The sequence below is a fragment of the Misgurnus anguillicaudatus genome, chromosome 21 (genome assembly GCF_027580225.2).
Source record: "Misgurnus anguillicaudatus chromosome 21, ASM2758022v2, whole genome shotgun sequence".
Taxonomy (NCBI): domain Eukaryota; kingdom Metazoa; phylum Chordata; class Actinopteri; order Cypriniformes; family Cobitidae; genus Misgurnus; species Misgurnus anguillicaudatus.
The window spans coordinates 36,181,369-36,202,846 of record NC_073357.2 but is presented as its reverse complement, the minus strand read 5'-3'; the positions used below and the strand labels follow the sequence as shown (position 1 = coordinate 36,202,846).

Here is a 21,478-nt window from a genome sequence, read left to right as displayed (position 1 = left end):
CCTGGTAATTTTCACGTTGTTGGGACCAATTGTCCCCACAAAGATAGGAATTCCAGGGGCCTCATTTATCAACATTGCGTAGAAAATGTTCTATATTTTTACCTACGAATGAAATTTAGTATGTGGGTAAGTACAAAAAAATCGGATTTATCAAACTTGCGCACGTGGTTCTTCTAATAACGCAAGATAAGCCATTGCACTGCATTGTCAGAGCTTCATTTATAGTGGTAGACACCAATTTGACGACAATCACAAATAAATCGTTAACTTCAACACTGGTTTGCTGTTACTATACAGAAATCATTATTAACACCTGATTGTGGATAATAAATACACACTTCTTTACACACTGGGGATGATCCTGTGTAGTATCGCTATTCTACCACTAGATGCTCTGCGTACGCATACTCAGAGGTGTGCGTATATTTACACACATTTCTACGTATAAGTGCAATTTGATAAATTCCACACTTTGCATAAAACTGTTCCTACGCACACTTTTGTGCGTACGCACGCTTGATAAATGAGGCCCCAGTTTTGTGACATTGTGGGGACATTTTGAGGTCCCCCTGAGGAAATAAGCTTATAAATAAAACAGAATGATATTTATTGAAATTTTAAGGTACAAGAAAGTTTTCTGTGATGGTTGGGGTTAGGGGAAGGGAATAGAATATACAGTTTATACAGTATAATAACCATTACGTCTATGGAATGTGTGTGTGCTTGCGCATAAGTGTGTGTGTGTGTGTTGGTATATGTAGTTAATGGGGCATATTTATTATGCTATAAACATGGTTTAGGGGGAAACAGGAAGTGTCTCCGTAAACTAAACAGCTTAAAAAATATACTAAATTGTACTTTTTCACAGATCCAACAAGTTTTTGTGATGATTGGGGTTAGGGACTGGGGTAGGTTAGGGGAATAGAATATACAGTTTGTACAGGATAAAATGCATTGAGTGAGTCTATGGAATTGTTCATATATGTCTATCAATAGACTAAAAGATACTTCTTCTAGCAATGTATACATGTCATAATCTTATTATGTGTATGTATTTATATATGTATGAATTATATAGTATATATACACTAGTCAATATTTGAAGTGGATCAAAAAAGCTAATCAAAGTTGCCCTAAGACAAAATGTGGCTACTGGTTTTAAATCAAATTTTGAAAAGGTTTTGTTCCACTTCAAATGTATACACACACATACACACAAACACACACATTAATATGTTAATATAATGTTAATGTGTAATGTAAAAATATAGTGGCGTTTTCCCAGACAGGGATTAGACTAGTCCTAGACTAAAATAAATGTAAGAGCTGTCCAAACTGAAAACATCTTGCATTGACATAATCTTAAAATACATCAGTGCCCTTTGTTTTGAAGTGATGTTTTTAATAAGGCATGTTTGTTTAAAACTAGTTATGTTTTCTAATTAAACTAAGGCCTACTGTAGTCCAGGCTTAGTCCCTGTCTGGGAAATCACCCCAAAATGTTGTATGTATATAATTCCCAGCCACTCAGACTTAATGTGTGTTTTATACAAGATCATATATCACAGCGGCTGAATTGAGCAGCTAAACAAAGGTCTAGTCTTCTTTGCATTCTTTTTTCTGTCTCTCTCTATCCCTGATAAATATCTGAGGTTAAGCTGGGAAAGGTACAGCATCACTGAACCTGCACTAAGCAGTTCAGATCTGGTTAGGAAGAAGTAGTTAGTTACAAAAAGGACAGATTGACTGCAGCCGCGTCACTGCAGTCACGTTACTTCAGTAACTTTGGAACCGAAAGAGAAGACAATGCTGAATAAAGTCATATTTTTTGTTATTTTTGGACCAAAATGTATTTTTGATGCTTCAACACATTCTAACTTACCCAGTGTTGTCACATGGACTTCTTTGATTATGTTTTTTATTACCTTTCTGGACATGGACAGTATACAGTACACAGATTTTCAATGAAGGGTCAGCAAACTCTTGGACTAGGGCTGTGACAATACATCGCGTTCCCCATTAAAAACACCTGCCTGAAATCGATTCTGAATCGCAAGGCTCTGGTTCTGTGTTTCATGCACAGCTTGTGCGTGTACTACAACTCTGTAATCAGTAGGAAGTCCTTATCAATCTAAAATCACTATGAGTTTGAGTCGTTTATAATGTGAATTTAAAAAAGCATCACTCGTCAAACAAAATCATTCAAAATATTTTTATTATCATAAAAATACCTGAAACAATCTAAAGAATAGTGATATAAATATCCCTTTAGACATTTCCTGGAATAGTGTTTGTAATGCTGCTACTTCTGTGGCACAAATGGCGTTTCTACATGAGAGCGTCCTTTGGCTTTTGGATGTGGCGGCATTTCACCGTTATTCATTCAAATGTATTAATTGAGAAAACGCGCATTTGCACGATTAATCGTCACAGCCGGACTACATCTAAAACATCTTAAACTGTGTTCTGAAGATGAACAGAGGTCTTACGACATGAGGGTGAGTCATTAATGACATTAATTTCATTTTTGGGTGAATTATTCCTTTAAGTTTATTAAATCGTCCGAGTAGTAATACTATGTATTGTATTCTCACGAAGGGTTTTCTGAATGTAAGGGTTTCTTCCAACTGGCATGATTTTAACAAGTTATCTATAAGGCATTTACATTTAGATAAATAATAACTTATGATCTGTTAAACATCATACAATTCATTAGTTACTTAATTTTCATTTTGAAAGCTACTACAAAATGTTGCCAAAAAGCACAGATTTTTTATATTTGGTTTCCTTGATCATCTGACAAGCAACAATAAGTGACACAAGATTCATGATTTTACTACATTAAAGCCACTAAAGTAGCCTTTGTAATGTAATGTTTTTTAGAAAATGCAGGGTTTCCCACAGCACTTTGCAGTTCAGGCGGCCCACCTAAGCTGGGAAACACTACCGCCTTAACTAACATGCATGCTCTCACACGGCCGAAATGAGAGCCGTGGTCCGTCAACTGTCTGAAGGATAGTCAGTTGATAAAACGCGTGTCCGTGGGAACTGTAAGTGTACTTATGTTTTGGGTTTATTTAAGCCTGTTATTGTATTAGTCTATAGTTCTTGCAGATTTAAAGTAAGTTAGCTGGTGATTTTTGTTGTTTGAGCAACTAGGTTGCACGTGCCTGTTGATTCTATATAATTGTTCAGCGCTCTTGCTCACGTTATTTATGTGCATTATTTACATGCTACATTAGTTACACTCCTTTAGGATAATATAATTAATAGTGGGAAATAATCCGTTTTTACAATCTTAACCCTTTAGTTTCACTTCATCACGCAGCTATTTTCGTTAGAGGTATCCGTTAAAAACATTTAATTAATTAATAATCTAGTATGTGTTCTTTATCTGTCATAGATTGTTCAAAATAAAGTTTTATTTGAGTGTTTTAAATAAAAATATTTTCATTTACATCATTACTGATTACGCATCAGTACATACGCCCCCGTCCCTTTGATTGCCAGGCCCCCGGCCACGCCCACTCGCCCAACCCTACCACCTTTACTAACACATTTTCTGCAGGAAACCCTAAAATATGTGATTTTATCATTACAAAAGTACTTAAACATTTAGTTTATTATTAAAAAACACGCAGATCACTATAGCGTAGAGAAAACATCTTACCAGCTTCCATTGTTTGTAAAAATCTGGCCTTCAACTTTAAAGGCGAAGTCCATGATGTTTGAAAGCCAATGTTGATATTTGAAATCACCCAAACAAACACGCCCCTACCTCAATAGAATCTGGACCTTCTGTTGATAGACCCGCCCCACACATACGCAACCCGGCATGTGATTTGATTTCATTGGCTATAAGTGTGTTTTGGTAGTCGGCCCGTCTCCTTTTCCAACGCGTTTTTCAAACATCGTGGACTCCCCCTTTAAACCTGTACACAGACAATGGCTTTAGAATTGTGTTTCTTTAATGTTTCTCTTAAACAGAATTTTAAATGGATAAAAGCTACTTTAAAAATCTTTAAGGAAAAGGACCAAAAATAAATGATATTGCATATTAACAATTAAAAAATATAAAGATACGTGCAGAAACAGCCCTTTGAATTTCACTCTCCTTTCGTTATGAATAAATAAGAAGGAAATGATATTTTTCCTATTAGGTTCATTTGCCTTTTTTCTCTTTTGAATAATGAATGTCTAATGGAATAGCCAAGAGAATTATAATTCGGCCTATTAATTCAACATATTTTTTTAAGGATTACATTAAATTTCTCAATTGTTCTTGCATATAATATTTAAATCTCCAATCAGGATAGAGAACAAAGTATTGTCAGTTCAAAGAAACAGACCCTAAACGCTTTGAGCTCTGCACGGACGTCTAATCACAATGAATTAATAACAATGACTCAAGATTCAAGATCTAAACAACACCTCCATTTAGGCAGTTAGACAAAGGCATAATATTACATCAACTGCCAACCTGCAAGCCCTTGAGCCACAGACAGCAGTCCGTCTTTGGTCAACACCATCTTTTCCCTTTAAATTCAGTTTAGCAGAGTCTATAATAGCTAACATCTATTACTGCATAAAGCTCACAGACACAAAGACACGCACAGGGAGGGGCAGAGATGAGTACTGGTTTAAGTTCAAAGACTTTTTGCTTGGGTGTCCCAAAAAATTACCATATGAGAGGATATTTACTCCCTGACAAAATTTCAGTGTGTTTCTACGAGAGTTCAGTCTATCCTTATGATGGTACAAAATGAAAAGCCTGCCGTACTTGTTGCGCGCAATTAAGCCGGCGTGAGAGACAGCGAGGGCAGTTTAACATTTCATACAGGCTGTAATTATGCTTTAACTATTAGAAAGTGCCGTCCCCTAGGAGCCAATTACTTGAAAAGCTCTCATCACACGCAGGATATATACAAACAAATCCTTCAAGCACAAAGTCAGTCTTTAAACATGGAAAGGGATGAATTCAGGAAGCCAAACCAATCAGTTTGATGTAGCTAATTACTAAATAAGAGAGCAGCAGAGCAACCATATTAGATAATTATGACATGGACACACACCTCAAACAGAGAGAGAGAGAGAGAGAGAGCGAGAGAGAGAGAGAGAGACAGAAAGAGAGAGAGAGAGAGAGAGAGAGAGAGAGAGAGAGAGCAAGAGCGAGAGCGAGAGCGAGAGCGAGAGCGAGATCTAGCGGGTTGCAGTCAGGATATTATGATGCAGTCAGAGACCTTTGAATAATATTTATCAATGAATATTTACAGCTTTCCATCAGGAATTATTACCTTTATCTTCATTAATCACCTTTTTAAAATGTGCATGGCTATTTTGTGACACAACAAAGGGATAACGGGTTAATATATCTGCATACTGGGTTTTGTTTTGGCCAGAAATAACAGGTTATTTATATTACTTTCAGACCATGAGGGGCAAAATAATATTCTCCTATATTTAACAGCAGCTCTGCCTTCATCTCTAAGGGGCAGTTTCCCTGACAGGCTTTAGATTAATCCAGGACTAGGCCTAAGTTATATAGCATTTAAGTAGCTTTTACAAACATAACCTTACAAAAACAAACAATACTGGTGTGCATCTTGGGACAAAACAATGGCACTGATATATGTTAAGATATGTCAGTGCAAGGCGTTTTCAAATTAAGCCAGATCAAATATGCATTTGTCTGGGACTAGAATAAGACCTGTCCGGGAAACCACTCCTATATTCCATAACTGATAAAAAAATGAACATTTTACTTAAAGGGATAGTTCACCCAAAAAATAAAAATAATATCATTAATAACTCACCCTCATCTCATTCCATTCATCTTTGGAAACACAGTTTAAGATGTTTTATATTAAGTCCAAGAGCTTTCTGACCCGCCATTGAAAATCTATGTACGGTATACTGTCCATGTCCAGAAAGGTAATAAAAACATCATCAAAGTAGTCCATGTAAAATCAGTGGGTCAGTTAGAATTTGTTGAGGTATCGAAAATACATTTTGGTCCAAAAATAATGTGGCATCGTCTTCTTTCCAGCGTCTGTTGTGAATGTGCGTGTACGTCAGCAGCGTCATACGTCAGCAGCGTCACTGCAGTCCCGTGCATGCGATTCACAACAGACGCGCAAGAGAAGACAATGCTGAATAAAGTCTTCATTTTTTTTTTTTTGGACCAAAATGTATTTTCGATGCTTCAACAAATTCTAACTGACCCACCGATTTCACATGGACTACATTGATGATATTTTTATTACCTTTCTGGACATGGACAGTATACCGTACATAGACTTTCAATGGAGGCTAAGAAAGCTTTCGGAATATATCTAAAAATCACAACTGTGACTCCAAAAATAAACGGAGGTCTTGCGAGTTTGGAACGACATAAGGGTGAGTCATTAATGACATTATTTTTGGGTGAACTATCCCTTTAATCTAACTGATTGGCTGGCTGCAACTGATTGACATTTACAGTATGTAATGTATATTTACATTTATGTTATGCATGACAAAAAGTCTTGTTGACCTATAACAGAGAGAAATTTGTTAGTCCAGAACATTTTACACATGACTTGTCCATAAGGTATAAATGAACAAAATGTGTACGATCTACTTAGCCTAACTTTTTTATTTATTGTCTTAGTAGTCTGAAGCAAAGCCTGTACAGAATCATCACACACCCTTTATATCACTCTTAATATTGCCTCCTGCCATTTAGTATTTTAAAAATGTAATACAGACATGTATTTCATTAAATGCTGGCATAGAGAATGTAATACTCCAGAGCGTGGTTTCACGTTCTGTGTTTCTGTGGCATTCCCGTCTGTGAGCGTTTCAATGAGGCAGAGGCAAAAACAAAGCCGCCTAAATCCCATTTGGTTTGGAGGCAGCGTACATGGAAGCGGACCAACTTCGCTGCTAATACAGCTAATAGGATGTTCCACTCTAAATAGGAGCTCATGGTAATACCAGCAGTTTCATTGAGGCTGGAAATTGTAGTTTTAAATTACAGTTTAATGCCTTAGATTTTTAAAACGGCATCGCAGCAACACAAAAATTACCAGTGCTGCTGAACAGTGTCCCTGTTTCCTATTGTTAGCCAATTACTGTGCAATCTCTTTCTTCTGACTGAATAGCTCACTGTTAGCAAATAATGAAAAGGCAATTATGGCAAAGCTGTGTTCACATTACGCTCTTCATTTTGCGTGCTGGCGTAATTATTGTCAATCCTAGAGGCTTACTGTTGCATGGAAGAGGCAGCAGGGAAGAAAATGAACTGGGCTGCTGCACAGAAAATTAGAAATGTCACAGTTACCTTTTATATCGAGTGCTAGCCCTGCACCTTAACATATGGAGCCTAATGCACGTTCACATTCGTGCACACGTTCATGTCACATAAACAGAAAAAGAAAATAACAATAAGGATTCCATTTGTTAACATGAATTAGCATGACTTAATACAGCATTTATTCATCTTAGTACATACTTATTACATTTACTACTAGATTTTTATTATCAAACTGTGTATCTGTTAACATTACTTAATGTACAATGAACAAAAGATAAAAAACAATTATGCTGTAAAAATATATTGCATAATTTGAGTTTATATCAGCTAATGCATTAAAGGGATTTCACTCAAAAATGAAAAATAATCTGTCATCATTTACTCACTCTCATGTTGTTACAAACCTGTATACAGGGTTTCCCACAGAAAATGTGTTAGTTAAGGTGGGCGGGCCGGGGGCGTGGTAATCAAAGGGGCGGGGCGTATACTAGGGCTGCACGATATTTTGAAAATGTATCGCCATCGCGATAACTGCGTATGCGATATGCATATCGCAGGGAGCTGCGATAACTTGCATTTATTTTACGTGTCTATCATTTGAGTGTTGCATGCTTAGATCGTCCAAATGACACCGCTCAGAAGGTGGTTCCCACACACTTACTTTACTTGGGCGGCTCTCTCAAGTATATTAACAACTGTACACGTATATTTAGCATCAAATTTTGTTTTTTTCTGTCCGTGATAATGACATTATGCGTGCGAGCAGGTCGTGTCTTTTCTGATGAGTTCGCTGTGCGTTCGCGTGCTTTCTGTTTCTCGATGGATTAGGTGCGACGCAAAGCTCAGTGTCACATTGTTTCCTTCCATGTTCCTGAACTTGATCACAGTTGTATCCATTAGAGGTCTTCACGGAAGGACACGAGTCAAAATTTTGAAAGGTCAGTCGGGTCCGAGTCGGTCCCATTTTAATTACTTCAGGTACCGGGTCTGTTTAAACCAAAGTCGTTCAGAGACGGCCGTGAATAGTCAGTCAGCGCTAACGTGCTATAGCGCATGTGCAGTCTCAAGCGTGCCTCCGGTTTCTATGGCAATGAAAACTGACTCTTGTTTATATAAAGTCACGGCCACGCGCTGCACTTTCTTTCTCCCATGTTTATAGTATTATTATCAATGAACCGTCTTTTTATATGTTTGCTACAAAGATGGTAGCAAATAACCAATGTTAATGCCAAGCCCATTGTACTGAACGAGCAGGTAAAACTGTCAAACAGTCATTATGTAAGCTGAATCTACATACTTTATATAGAGTATACTTTTGAATCTAAAGTAATGACGGATTAAGCTCTTTTAATCTGCAACAGAGGAATAGAAAGGGAGGCAATTTTACTGCTTCTACACAAACCTATCAACTTTATAATCTTTAGACCTATTTATAATCCATAGAACTGCATTGTCTATCATTAATATATTATACATTTTATTGTATAAAGTTAGTCTTTCTACACCTCTCACAATGTTAAAAGATCCCTTTAAAGGGGGTCATATTCACAAGTTCATTCAGCTTTGTTCATGTCAAAGAGAAAGGAAATAGAGTTTGGAGTAGTTGGATTTATGAAATTAATATAAATTTTCAATAAATCAAAGTACTGCGTTATGGTCACACATTACTAGTTTTTTGTCACATGTATAGCATAGTTTAATTACATCTTTAGAATATGCATTACCTCTTTATTTCATTGCATATCTAAATGCTAAAATTAAAGCAAATAAAAAATAATTTCTCTAAATAAGACATATCGCAAGGCATATCGCCATCGCACCCACAAACAGAACTATCGCATATCGCATATTTTCTTATTATCGTGCAGCCCTAGCGTATACGTCAAGATGAAAATGAAAATATTTTTATTAAAAACACTCAAATATAACTTAATTTTGAAGAAACTATGACAGAAAATCAAAACATACTAGATTATTAATGATTCAAATGTTTTAAACAAATACATCTAACTGGAAAAGCTGTGTGATGAAGTGAAACTAAAGGGTTAATAAACACAAACTGATGCAGATGTTGTAGAACGTCTGGCGAACAGAATAGATAGCACAAAGATTGTAAAAACTGATTATTTCCCACTATTAATTACATTATCCTAAAGGAGTGTAACTACTGTAGCATGTAAATAATGCACATAAATAACATGAGCAAGAGCGCTCAACAATTATATCAAATCAACAGGCATGTGCAACCTATGTAGAAGGTTGCTCAAACAACAAAATCACCAGCTAACTTACTCTCATTTCGGCCGTGTGGTGCGCGTGCTCGCTTGCGTTGTGAACCGCGTCCACGCTATTCTCCGAGATGCACTTGATGGCATTTTGTGCAGCAACATTTTTTTTTTTTTGATGACTTAGTTAAGGCGGTAAGGTTTCCCAGCTTAGGCGGGCCGCCCGAACTGCAAAGTGCTGCGGGAAACCCTGGTATACATTTCTTTGTTCAGATAAACACGAAGGAAGATATTTGGAGGAATGTTTGTAAACAAACATTCCTGAAAATATCTTCCTTTGTGTTTATCAGAACAAAGAAATTTATAAAGGTTCAACAAGAGAATTTTCATTTTTCTCTTTATTAATTTTAATTATTGAAACGTTATTGCTAAGTGCTAGCCGAATGTGTTGTGATGTTTATGCATTATAGACATCCACACACAAGTATCTACTATCTACACATGTGTGTCCGTATTTATGTAAATATGCTAAGCAATGCATCTTATTTGTCTTAGAATAAGTGTCCATGCATGTGGATGTGATCTGTTTCACATTACATCCATAAACTTCAAGAAGTGTGCAATGTGTGTTTGATGTGCACATGTGCATACATGGATATTTCTTATGATCAGTTAAAAATATATATATATATGAACGAGTTTTATCCTCCAAGAACAAAAACTAACTTGGTAAGAAAAGATAAAAACACTGTGACATGAATAAAAAGCGGTTTATGTTTCAAAAACATGTCAGCTGCCCTCAAACATACAGTTAATCAATGTTTTACCGAGCAGAAGCAGGGCAGCACAAAAACATCACGAGGCTCTTTGATAAGGCGCTAAGATACGAAACACACAGGCATCATTGGCGATGCCTCGGAAGAGCACATCTGGGTTTGGGGGTTGGATATCTTTTGTCAATACTCCTGCATGCACCTTCCACAAATCAAAGTGAATAAACAATGTTGTGATTCCACAGCACATTGTGAGACAGAAGGCAGAAGCGCTAACACAATTCCGACTGAAAAACGTCTCAAGGTCAGACTTTAAACATTTAAACGACACCTTTGCAAACACATCTCTAAATTCACCCTGACATCCTCCAACCTGCCAAGCACGATTACAACCGTTTTCTGAAAGTTTCCTTTTTACTTTTCGCTGCTGCGCTCGGTGTTTAACAAGGTTCTTTAAAGACCGTGCGAGAGAAAAGTGTATTTCTTAAGAGAAGCATGACGCTCTCGCTCTTTCTTTTTCTCGCACACACAAGCTGCCAGTTCTAGTACAGAATGCTGTCAGATGCAGACTATCATCGCTGGCATAATAGCAACGTCTGGGAGTCTCGACACCAAAGCCGTAAAGGAAACATCACACTGGCTCCTGAGAAAAAGAGCTCTTTCAACTTTCAAAACTCCTTAAGTTCTGAAAGCGCAGTGCTGGTTTAAGCTGCCTCTCAGTCAGCGAAAGAGCGAGTGAGTGAAAAACAGACAGAGAGAAATGCTAAAACAAGGCAATCATTACGATTTACTTGTGTGTCACTCTGCCAAACAAGCAAGCATCCCTGAAATTGTACTTTGTTTTGAAGCCTCGTGGCTGTGAGGCGAACTTACCCAACAAACATTCAAAAGCAAAGATGCTAATTTACATCGCTCCTTGATATTGCCTGATACTGAGCTCCAAACGCAAAATGTTTTGATTTTGTCATAGAGATAGAAAGTGAGTGAGACAGTCAAGGCATCAATCACAAACAATTAAAGCATGTTACTTTTTCTCTTTCTTTATCTTTTCTCCCGGTGTGTTGGACTTTTTCAACATTTATGACACGACACAGAGAGAAACAACAGTGTACATACTGAATAGTTGATGGAGGTGAAGGAAAAACTAATACAGTTAACTATTACAAACAAAGGTTATGAAAGAGTTCTTTGAAGAACCATTTTTCTTAAAAAAAAAAAAAAAAAACATTTTTTGAATTTCTTATGGTCTTCTTCACTATGTTATGGTATGTTATTTTAGGATAACAACTGCCTGAAACGAATAACACTGGATGCTGCAAATCATTTTGACAGGTACAGTTTAATATTACACAAATATAAACATGTCTTTTTATAACATATATAATTATTAAACTAAATAGTGTGTTTGTGACATTTGAACGTCTTGCCTTATGTTGAAACCAAAGTAAACGAGTTTTCCTAGCGGAAGGTCTGCATTCATTAAAAATGAGCAAATAAATGATTTCAAATCAATATTTAATGTTCCGTACCTTACTTAGGTAATTAGCCTGTGTAATAAGTGGGATAATGTACAGGCAGCCGGTTGTTATCGTCAAATAAGCCCCTTTAGGGAGCACTCACATTAGGGCTAACCCAACCAAACCTAGCCCCAACACGATTGTCCCCCTCCCTACTCCCCCACTTATATACACTTTAAAAACAAACGGTGCTAAATCGCACTAAAAGTGGTTCTTGGCTCGTAATCATAGAGGAACCATTTTAAGTGCTATATAGCACCTATGAAGCATAGCACCAATATAGCACCACATATGGTTCTACATAGCACAATATGGTTCTACACCGGTGCTACACAGGCACTTCATCGGTGCTATATGGCACTTAAAATTATTACGAGCCAAGAAACACTTTTAGTGCTATTTAGCACCATTTGTTTTTAGCGTGAACACTGTACTTGAGCGATGCGTGCCCGGGCATGCTTTCATCATTAGGATGCGATTTTTTTTAAGAAAACGAAGTAAAGCACTCTCTTAACACTGGAGTTCATCGTAACGTTAAGTCTGTGTTTTTTTTTTATTCTGAGTTGTTTGGTGCGCGATGACACACAGCCCCTCCTACAGGCATCATATTGCTTAGATAATCTGTTACGTGTGCAGCCAAAACATTCATGTAACACTACTGCACGCATCAAAAGATTTTTTTACGAAGGCAGATGAAGGTTAGTGGAGGCGCAATTGACGTCTTTCCTTTTTTTTAAAGTTATTTTTTGGGCCATTTTGCCTTTATCGATAGACAGTACGTAACTGAGAGACAACAGGAAAGTAAAGGGTGGAGATGGAATCGGCAAAGGACCTCGAGCCGGGATTCAAAATCGGACTCTGGTCGCCGGAAGTGCGTTTGCACCATATGTCGGAGCACTGTCCACTACACCATTGGCTCCGACGGACGTCTCTCCTTTTGAACCGCGCCCTGGCGCGATTTGCAATCACACAGTGCGTTCCGCACCTGAGCCCAAGTGAACCGCACTTGAGCCCACCTATGCAAGCCGGCCAGGGTGCGATTAACTAAACCATGTCCGGGCACGTCAATTATTAACTCGTCAATTATGAGAAAACGCTTCCATGCCAATGACGAGTATTTCCGGATTTCAGCAATACCACTATTATCCACCAGATGACGCTCTTCCACAACTTATGCAACCCGGAAGAAACGCCTCACGTGAAAGAGTAACAACTCTGTGTATGTTTTGAAAATAGTGCTGAATCTGATCTCTATCAAAAGTCCTTCATAAAAATGGAATTATCTCAGCTTTTTGCGTTTTTGAAGAAACCTACCCATATTTGAGAGGTGATTACAAGAGAACTAATGAAGGTAGCTGGAACCAAACAGCAAGAAAAATAACCTCTTATAAACCTGTAATAACCGTATAGTGTTTTTGATATACTGAGTGAATAGACTTTTTCATTTTGAGGCTTTTTATTACAACAATGCACTCTTTACATGTTGAATGGAAACACAATGGTGCTTTTCTTCTCTCATTTCCTTTTCTCTGGTCTCATTGTCTGTTCTCAACAGATGACTCGACTATTCAAATTTATATCAAATGCCTTGTCTGAATTCAAATTCTGAATGTAAATGTAAATTGTAAATGTAAACAATGAATGTAAATTCATCATTAATTTACATAACAGGTGAAATGTGTGTTCACCCATCAATTACAAAATAAATTATATATACTAGAAAGGTAAAGCTAATGTTAAAATATTGCGTCAACTATGCCCTGCATAATATAGGTCTACGTCAAGCCTTTTTTTTTTACTTATAAGAGAGGCTTAGGAAGAACAATAGTAATGTCATTTGGGAATGAATAAAGCTTACATGATAACAGCATATCGAATTATAAAACAGTTAAACAATATAAAAGCAGGTGTATTGGCTTTTATCAGAGCGCAAAAGCAACTAAAACAGAGCAAACATGAAATAAGAAACAGACCTATCAAAATAACAAGATATTAGTGTTTATTATCAGGGTAGCATTGATCCTGCTTGTAATGTGACAGACGAAAACATATTCTGTGTGATGTCAATATTAACTTTTAAATATGGTAAAAAACGGAAAAGAAATGGTGGCCAAAGATGTACAGTTGCCTTAATAAAAATATATAAATGTGAGATCTATGAAATCCAGATATTTTAAATATTTGCAAATTCATTTAATAATATGTTATGTTCATCAACTATAACAATCCACTTCAACAGTCCATCCTCAACTAGTAACCCAGAATTTACTGACAGCAATATTTTTTACGAGTAACATCATTAGAGAGTGGCAGCGCTGTACTTCAGATGGGTTGGTATAGAGAAGTGATGGTTTGGGCCGGAGGGAGGATAAAGCACAGCCAAGGACAATACAACCCGGTCCCTACAGCAGCAGGACATTTCCTCCCACAAACCTCTGATCTGAGATCAGGCCTGATCACACCTTTAAACATGAGACAGTGCCGCTCGACGGCATCCATGCATTAACCACCGGGGGGGAAGAAAACCAAACATACATGAAACTAATGGCTGAAGAGGGCAGGCGTATGTGTGTGCGCACCCACATGCGCAGTAGGCTGCGTTTCAGACGGCTCCTGCGGCTTTATCCCGGCCTGGTAATTAAGCTTACAATCTTACACACTGTAAACAAACACATAGACCAAATCACTGCATGCAACCAAGCACAGATCCGCATGCAAACAGAAAGAAGATTGGACAGATTGGAAGTGCGGGAGGGGGTAACATTCTGTACTAAAGAGCTACTCCTAATTGGTTTGGGTTAATTGGTATTTTTACTGCAATCGCAAGAGAGAGGGACACCATGCTTACACACCTTCCCCCAACATATTACTAAAACGGCTAAAGGTCATTGAAGCTTACCCTTTACATTTATTCCCTCCTGAATACTACAGTAGTTCGAAAAATTAAGAAGTTCCAGCCTTTCACTAAAACATTAATGCACTAATTGACAAGTCATTTTTTCAAATTGAAAATATTTACTACAAAAGAAGAGAAAACACCAATTACAGGGTTCCCACACCTTGGTCAACTTCAAATTCAAGGACCTTTTAATGACTTTCCAGGTCCAATAACCTCAAATTCAAGGACTAAATGTGTACACATTTCAAGTGAGAGCAAGGTTTCATCGAGTTACCTTTAAAGATACATTGTTACAGTTCTCTTTCTAAGGGGAACTCGCACTGCGTCACTGTGGTGACACTTTGGGGGCGCCTCCAGGGGTAAGTGCGTCTGAATGTGTATATCAAATTCAACCAATGGTGAGGCTTAACGACAAAGACAGGGTGACGCGGGAGCCAGGAAGTATGTCGCTATCTGAAATATTGCCAAAGACAGCGTTACGGGGACACTGTTACAGGAAGTATGGCAAGGGAGACGCAGCGTCTTGTTCCCTTCTTAGGGAACAACAGTTACATATATAACCGGAGACGTTTTCATGTGTCAAATACAACTATGCAAAAAAGCATTTTGGTATGAATCAACATTCACATACAGAAAATATAAGCATTTAAAGTGAACAGTTTAGCACGTGTGCTTAAAAAGTCTAGAATTTGAATGATATTATCCTACTTTACACAGGGAATAATATGGATTTTTTTCCAGAAAACTTCTTGCATGAAATAGATTCAAGCACTTTCAATGATCTGTAGCTATGTATGTATATGTTCAAAAACTTTCCAGGGCCTTGAATTTTTTTCCCCCAGATTCACAAACTTTTAAGGATTTCAAGGACCTGTGGGAACCCTGTAATTAGAACAGAAAGCAAATAGGAAAATAATCAGAAATGAAAGATGTAATAACTCACTCAGCTTTTCACTATTAAAAGCTCTGTATTATTATCATCACTGTTTAAACGGTTAATCTCTTCATCCTGTCTCTTTTTGTTCTAGTGCATGGATATGTCAGTATGTCGGTTTTCCAAGAAAAGCACAGCTCTCCTTACTAAAAATACAGCACGGGGCACACGGAGCATTAGCAGCATCTCTGTGATGTTAAGAAATGTTAAGTTGAGTTTCAGCACTGTGGGACACAGAGGAAGTGCCACCTGTTCTCCAGATATGACGGATTCGTCGACTGTTTAAAATAAAGGGGGTGGAAAGAATGAAAGGGTTTACTGTCTTCCTGTGGCACAACTTCAGAAGACTGGGTGTATTATTAGCTTCTAATGTAGAGCAGCCAGTGCTCTGTCTAAAAACCATCGAGTTGCCAGATGTCTCCATAGCGATAAAGGATGTGCGCTGAAGAAGTCCGAGTATCAACGGGCGATCAGAGACAAAAATCTCTAGCTGACAGGTGAGATTAGGGTAAGTGAGTTCACTACACCCACTTACAAACAACACACACAGATGCATCACTTCAATCATCAATTAGACACATGCATACAAAAAAAACACACATTTTCCTCTCATCAGTGGTCCATTATCAAATTCTTCACTTAAATTCATGTATGAAGGGGACCAAAGTGACACAAATACAAATCAAAATTTGTGCATTAGTGTGCATCTTAACACAAGTGTAAAAACGTGTCAGTGCTCGTCCGCGGAGGTCTGCTTTGTGACAGCTAAGCTTGGGTGTTTGTGCATGCGAGTGTTTTGATGTGTAGGTCATTATGCTTTCACTGGCCCTTTGTTTGGCTGTGTGAAAAATCGTTTAGAAAGGGCAGTCTGGATTGAGACGCCATGTTTATGTTGCAATCAGATCTGAGCAATGAGACACAGGAGGGAAGCTAGCGGTGTGTGCTATTTATTCACTGATTCCCTCACTCTCTATTCTCAAGAGTGCCCAAACAAACAGCACACACACATCTATACATACTCTGGTTGTCCAATACAAAATCTCCCAATATAGATATGCCCATTAGTGGTCCATGTCTATGTGAGATTGGCTCTGAAACAGAAATAGAAAACATTATTACAGGCTTCGGCAGCAATGCTGAAACACGAGAGCAACATGACAATCCCATTAAAACTAACAACAATATAAATATTTCTATTGGGTATTAACAATTTCCCAAAGACTGTTATATTACATTTTTAATAAATATTTGACTTTAGTAAAATTATACATTGTATTACAATAAGCAGTCTTGATGTGTAAACAAACAAATAAATAAATAATAGTTTTCTTGCATCTCATTTTCTCACAATTCTGTCATACCAGGACATAGATGACACAAAACACACGCAACTCCGTAAGAGTGTTAATAGAGGGGTGTGCCCATCTCGCTCTCAAGTTAAGGGTCTGCTCTGTATCCAAGTCAAAGTAGTGAACTTGGCACGGCCATAAATTCGGATGCCCCTTCATCAGAGCGGCCACTGGACTCTGCCATAACTCATCTGCACTCTTACGTGCGCCCGCGCGCACACACACACCACAAGTAACCACTGGGTCCAACCATAACTCACATACACCCTCAGAGGTCTTTAGATCCCTCTCAGAGGTCATAAACCACCTTCTCCCTCTCACATACACACTCTCACATAGAGAGGTATGTGGGGGTTCTAGTTTGAGGTCAGGTGATGGAGCTCTCAGGGTGATATACTGACACCCAGCCTCTCTAACTGGGGTAATGAGTCACAGAGTATGAAACAGAGCCCAACTTGTTATTTTTTCATTTTGACAAGAAAAACTGCTCGCAGACGTCAGGTGATATTTATGAGTATCAGCAGTCAAGCAGAGGTTATGGACACAAAACACAAACGCTGACCCTTGACACTGCCTAAAGAGACTGCAACAGTATGAAGTATGCATCTCTTTCATGAAACGTGTCAAATATTTTTAAGTGGGTTATTTTATGCACATGAATCTCCACAATACTGCTAAAACTTAGATTTTGATGCATAATTTTGATTTAATCTCATAACTAGATTATGACCTGATTTAGACTTTAGCCTTAAAGGATTAGTCCATTTTCATAAAAAAAATTCCAGATATTTTACTCACCACCATGTCATCCAAAATGTTGATGTTTTCTTTGTTCAGTCGAGAAGAAATTATGTTTTTTGAGGAAAACATTCCAGGACTTTTCTCATTTTAATGGACTTTAATGGACCCCAACACTTAACCGTTGTAATGCAGTTTAAAATTGCAGTTTCAAAGGACTCTAAACGATCCCAAACGAGGCATAAGGGTCTTATCTAGCGAAACCATTGTCATTTTTTGAAAAATTTAAAATTTGCACTTTTAAACCACAACTTCTCTTCTTTCTCCGGTCCTGTGACGCACCAGCGTGACCTCACGTAATTGCGCAATGACGTTGAAAGGTCACATGTTACATATATGAGACGCACATTTGCTGACTATTTTAAAAAATAAACTGACACAAAGACATTAATTAGTATCATTCCACATACAACAACGTCAGAACGGTCCTCTTTCTCCACACTTCGATACATCATCCGTGACCTCTTGACGTGTTACGTGAGGCCGCTCTGCCGCGCCACACGAACGGAGGAAGACGAGAAGCCGTGGCCCAAAAGTGCATCCTCTTCATCTTTCTTGCCAAAAATGACAATCGTTTCACTTGACAAGACCCCTTATGCCTTGTTTGGGATTGTTTAGAGTCCTTTAAAACTGCAATTTTTAACTGCATTAAAACGGTTAAGTATTGGGGTCCATTAAAGTCCATTAAAATGAGAAAAATCCTGGAATGTTTTCCTCAAAAAACACAATCTCCTCTCGACCGAACAAAGAAAGACACCAACACCCCGGACGACATGGTAGTGAGTAAACCACCTGGACTTTTTTAAAGAAAATTGACTAATCCTTTAACTTCACAGACAAAGTCACATATTACATATATGTCGTTCACACCTTTGTGTACTTATGTGCATGCGTTACATCATATCTCATTCCATCTGTGCAATCAATCAGTGTGCTGCAGATATTTCACATATGCAAGCATGAGTGTGTGTGTGTGTGTGTGTGTGTGTGTGTGTGTGTGTGTGTGTGTGTGTGTGTGTGTGTGTGTGTGTGTGTGTGCGTGCGTGTGTGTGTGTGTGCGTGTGTGTGTGTGTGTGTTTGCACAGAACTATTGAGCAGGTGGTGCAGGTAATGGAAACTGAAGGAAAGTGCTGTACAGTTGAGTAAACATGCAGATTCACTCAGTAATAGAGTCTTACACACAAACACACACACACACAAACACACACACACACACACACACACAGCTTCATGCATGCACACACACAAACATGCAGACTGTTACTGGGTAATGGAGTCTATCAAACTCACTCTCCTCCAGGCTCTCACACACACAGTCTGAGAATTAAATACTCATCTAGGGCTCCCAAGTGGACTGCCACAAGCTTAAATCCTGACTCTCTGTCTTAAACAGCTCTGGGACTCAGTGTGTTCTCCACAGGCAAGGAAGTGATGGAAAGAGAGAGAAAATGAATCCATTTACACAGTAATAAAAATTCATACATCTAATAAAAAATCATTGTGTGTTTACATGCAGAGCTCCAGAGGAAAGAGAAGCGACTGCCTATCGAATCCTGCTGGCCAACTGACCCTTAGGTGCATATTAATGACAATCACACACTGTTGCTGTGGTTGTGAGCAGACAGCTGAGAATTAATAGGTAGCTGGATTTTTTTCTTTTGTTTAATAATATAAAGATTTTAGTAGGGGCAACTGTATAAAAGGGTCAATCATCTAGATTTAAAAAAAAGAATTAGCAAAATTAACAAAAAGCCAAACATGTGTTTTACAATGTTGAATATTCCATGTAGTCTCTACATTCATATTCAATGTCCAGCGTATAACAGTGCATTAGTGAATATATATATAGTATATATATAGTACTGTTAATGCATTAAAATGGCATTGTTAGTAAATTAAGCCGAATTGTTAATTTGTTATTTACAAACAAACTAATTATGCAAATCCTGAATGAACTAAGTGCCTTCATGACAAAGCTAGGCATTGCAGGGCCACTCCAGTAATTGTACACAGAGGCATGTAAAAAGCCATTGTTGACGCATGTATATTTCATGAATGCAAAAATAAAATAAAAACATGTTGAAATCGTGAGTGTGTCGGGAAAAAGAGACCAAACATCCAAAACCATACGCAAGAATGTGGACAGTATAGGTCACATGCAGAGAGACGTGGGTCACGCTCAAATTGTCCATCAGTCAGACAGGCAGAACTGATTTAGATGCTAAATAATGGTTTAGATATTCAAAAATTCCATATATATGCGAAAGGCTCCAGTGAACACTGAGGCAGACTGATCAAAGAGCCCCTTACCACCACTAACACTCCAAAAAGCCGATTCAAAAGCACCTTTGTGTCTGCAAAATTCTTAAATCCATATGGTAAATGTACTCAGGTGAAATACATTTATGCAATCTGTTATTAAGCGCACAGATAACACAGTAACGCTTTACAATAAGATTGGATTTGTTAGCATTAGTTAATGTATTAGCTAACATGAACCAACATTGCACAATACTTTTACAGCATTTATTAATAATAGTTCCAGATAATTTTAGCATTTACTGACACATTTTTTAAATCAAAAACTGTTAACATTAGTTGATGCACAGCAAATTAACATTAACAATTACATTGGCATTAACTAGCATTAACAACATCAATAAATAATACATTTTTCATTGTTAGATCATGTAAGCTAATGCATTTACTAATGTTAACAAATGCAACTGCATTGTAAAGTGTTACCAATAACATTTACTTATATTTTAAATGATGCTGTCTAAGTGAAACCTTAAGGAAAAACAAGGAAACAGTACAAGAAAGTCACAGTAACCGAATTCATGACTGCTTTAGCTTGGCCGCTACAAAATGAATACATAATTCATGTTAGGTGTGTGTACGTCTCAGAGTACATGAGTCTTAAAGAGGTGTGCATTGAGACTTTCTTTGAAGATAAACAAATCAAACTGAAAGTTTAAGGATGTGAGGGCTGCAATTCCCAAAATATCTGTTGTGCATTACAAAATGCGACAGCAATGCAAACAGATCTCTTTCCTGAGAACAGTAATTCATTTCAACATACAACTGGCGCTTGACTCAAAAAAATAATAAATAGATTATAATGAAAAGATTATTTAAAAAACAGAAACAAAAGGACAGGAAGTCTATGTTTTGACCAGAGGCAGGGACAAAAAGAGTCTGCACATGGAGTTTTTAAATCAAACCCATGTCCTCACACAGCCCTCTATTCCAGGTCTGTACACGCATGATAAAAGGAAGCAGATGATATGCGCCACTCACCCCGTAAATACACAAATTTGATTTCTAGATGGCGTCGAGGGGCAGGTCAAGAGTTTTTAAATGGCTGACTCGCTGCTGTTGACGTACAATTTAATGCCAGATTTACATAAACCCCAGTTTTTTTACATACACTCACTAAATATAGCAAGCATTTGCCGAATATTTACATAAACAGTACCTAGTAATCGAAGAATATCAGAGAAGTCCAATCTTCAGCTATGTATTTATATGACTTTGAAGGGCAGCGGTGAATGAAGGTAAATCTAAAGCAGTGTGATGTTGTGTCAGTCTGATTGAGTGAGCAGTAATGTTGACGGACAACCAAAATCTTGTGATCTGACCCTAAAGACAAAGGTTTAATAATAAATATAGCCGTGTCTGGATTAAAA

At 37.7% G+C, this 21,478-nt stretch overlaps 1 long non-coding RNA gene across 4 annotated transcripts in view; it reads right to left on the bottom strand.

Moving 5' to 3' along the window:
- Positions 1-21,478, bottom strand: part of LOC129444675 (uncharacterized) — a 188,125-nt gene that overhangs the window by 108,451 nt on the left and 58,196 nt on the right. For 3 of the 4 annotated variants that reach the window (XR_008644563.2, XR_012359970.1, XR_008644560.2), the window contains exon 5: positions 16,574-16,733. The exons of the other annotated variant lie outside the window; for it this stretch is intronic. This is a non-coding gene — a long non-coding RNA (uncharacterized lncRNA). Of the gene's footprint in view, positions 1-16,573; positions 16,734-21,478 lie in introns of those variants that run through there. 4 annotated transcript variants of the gene reach the window in all.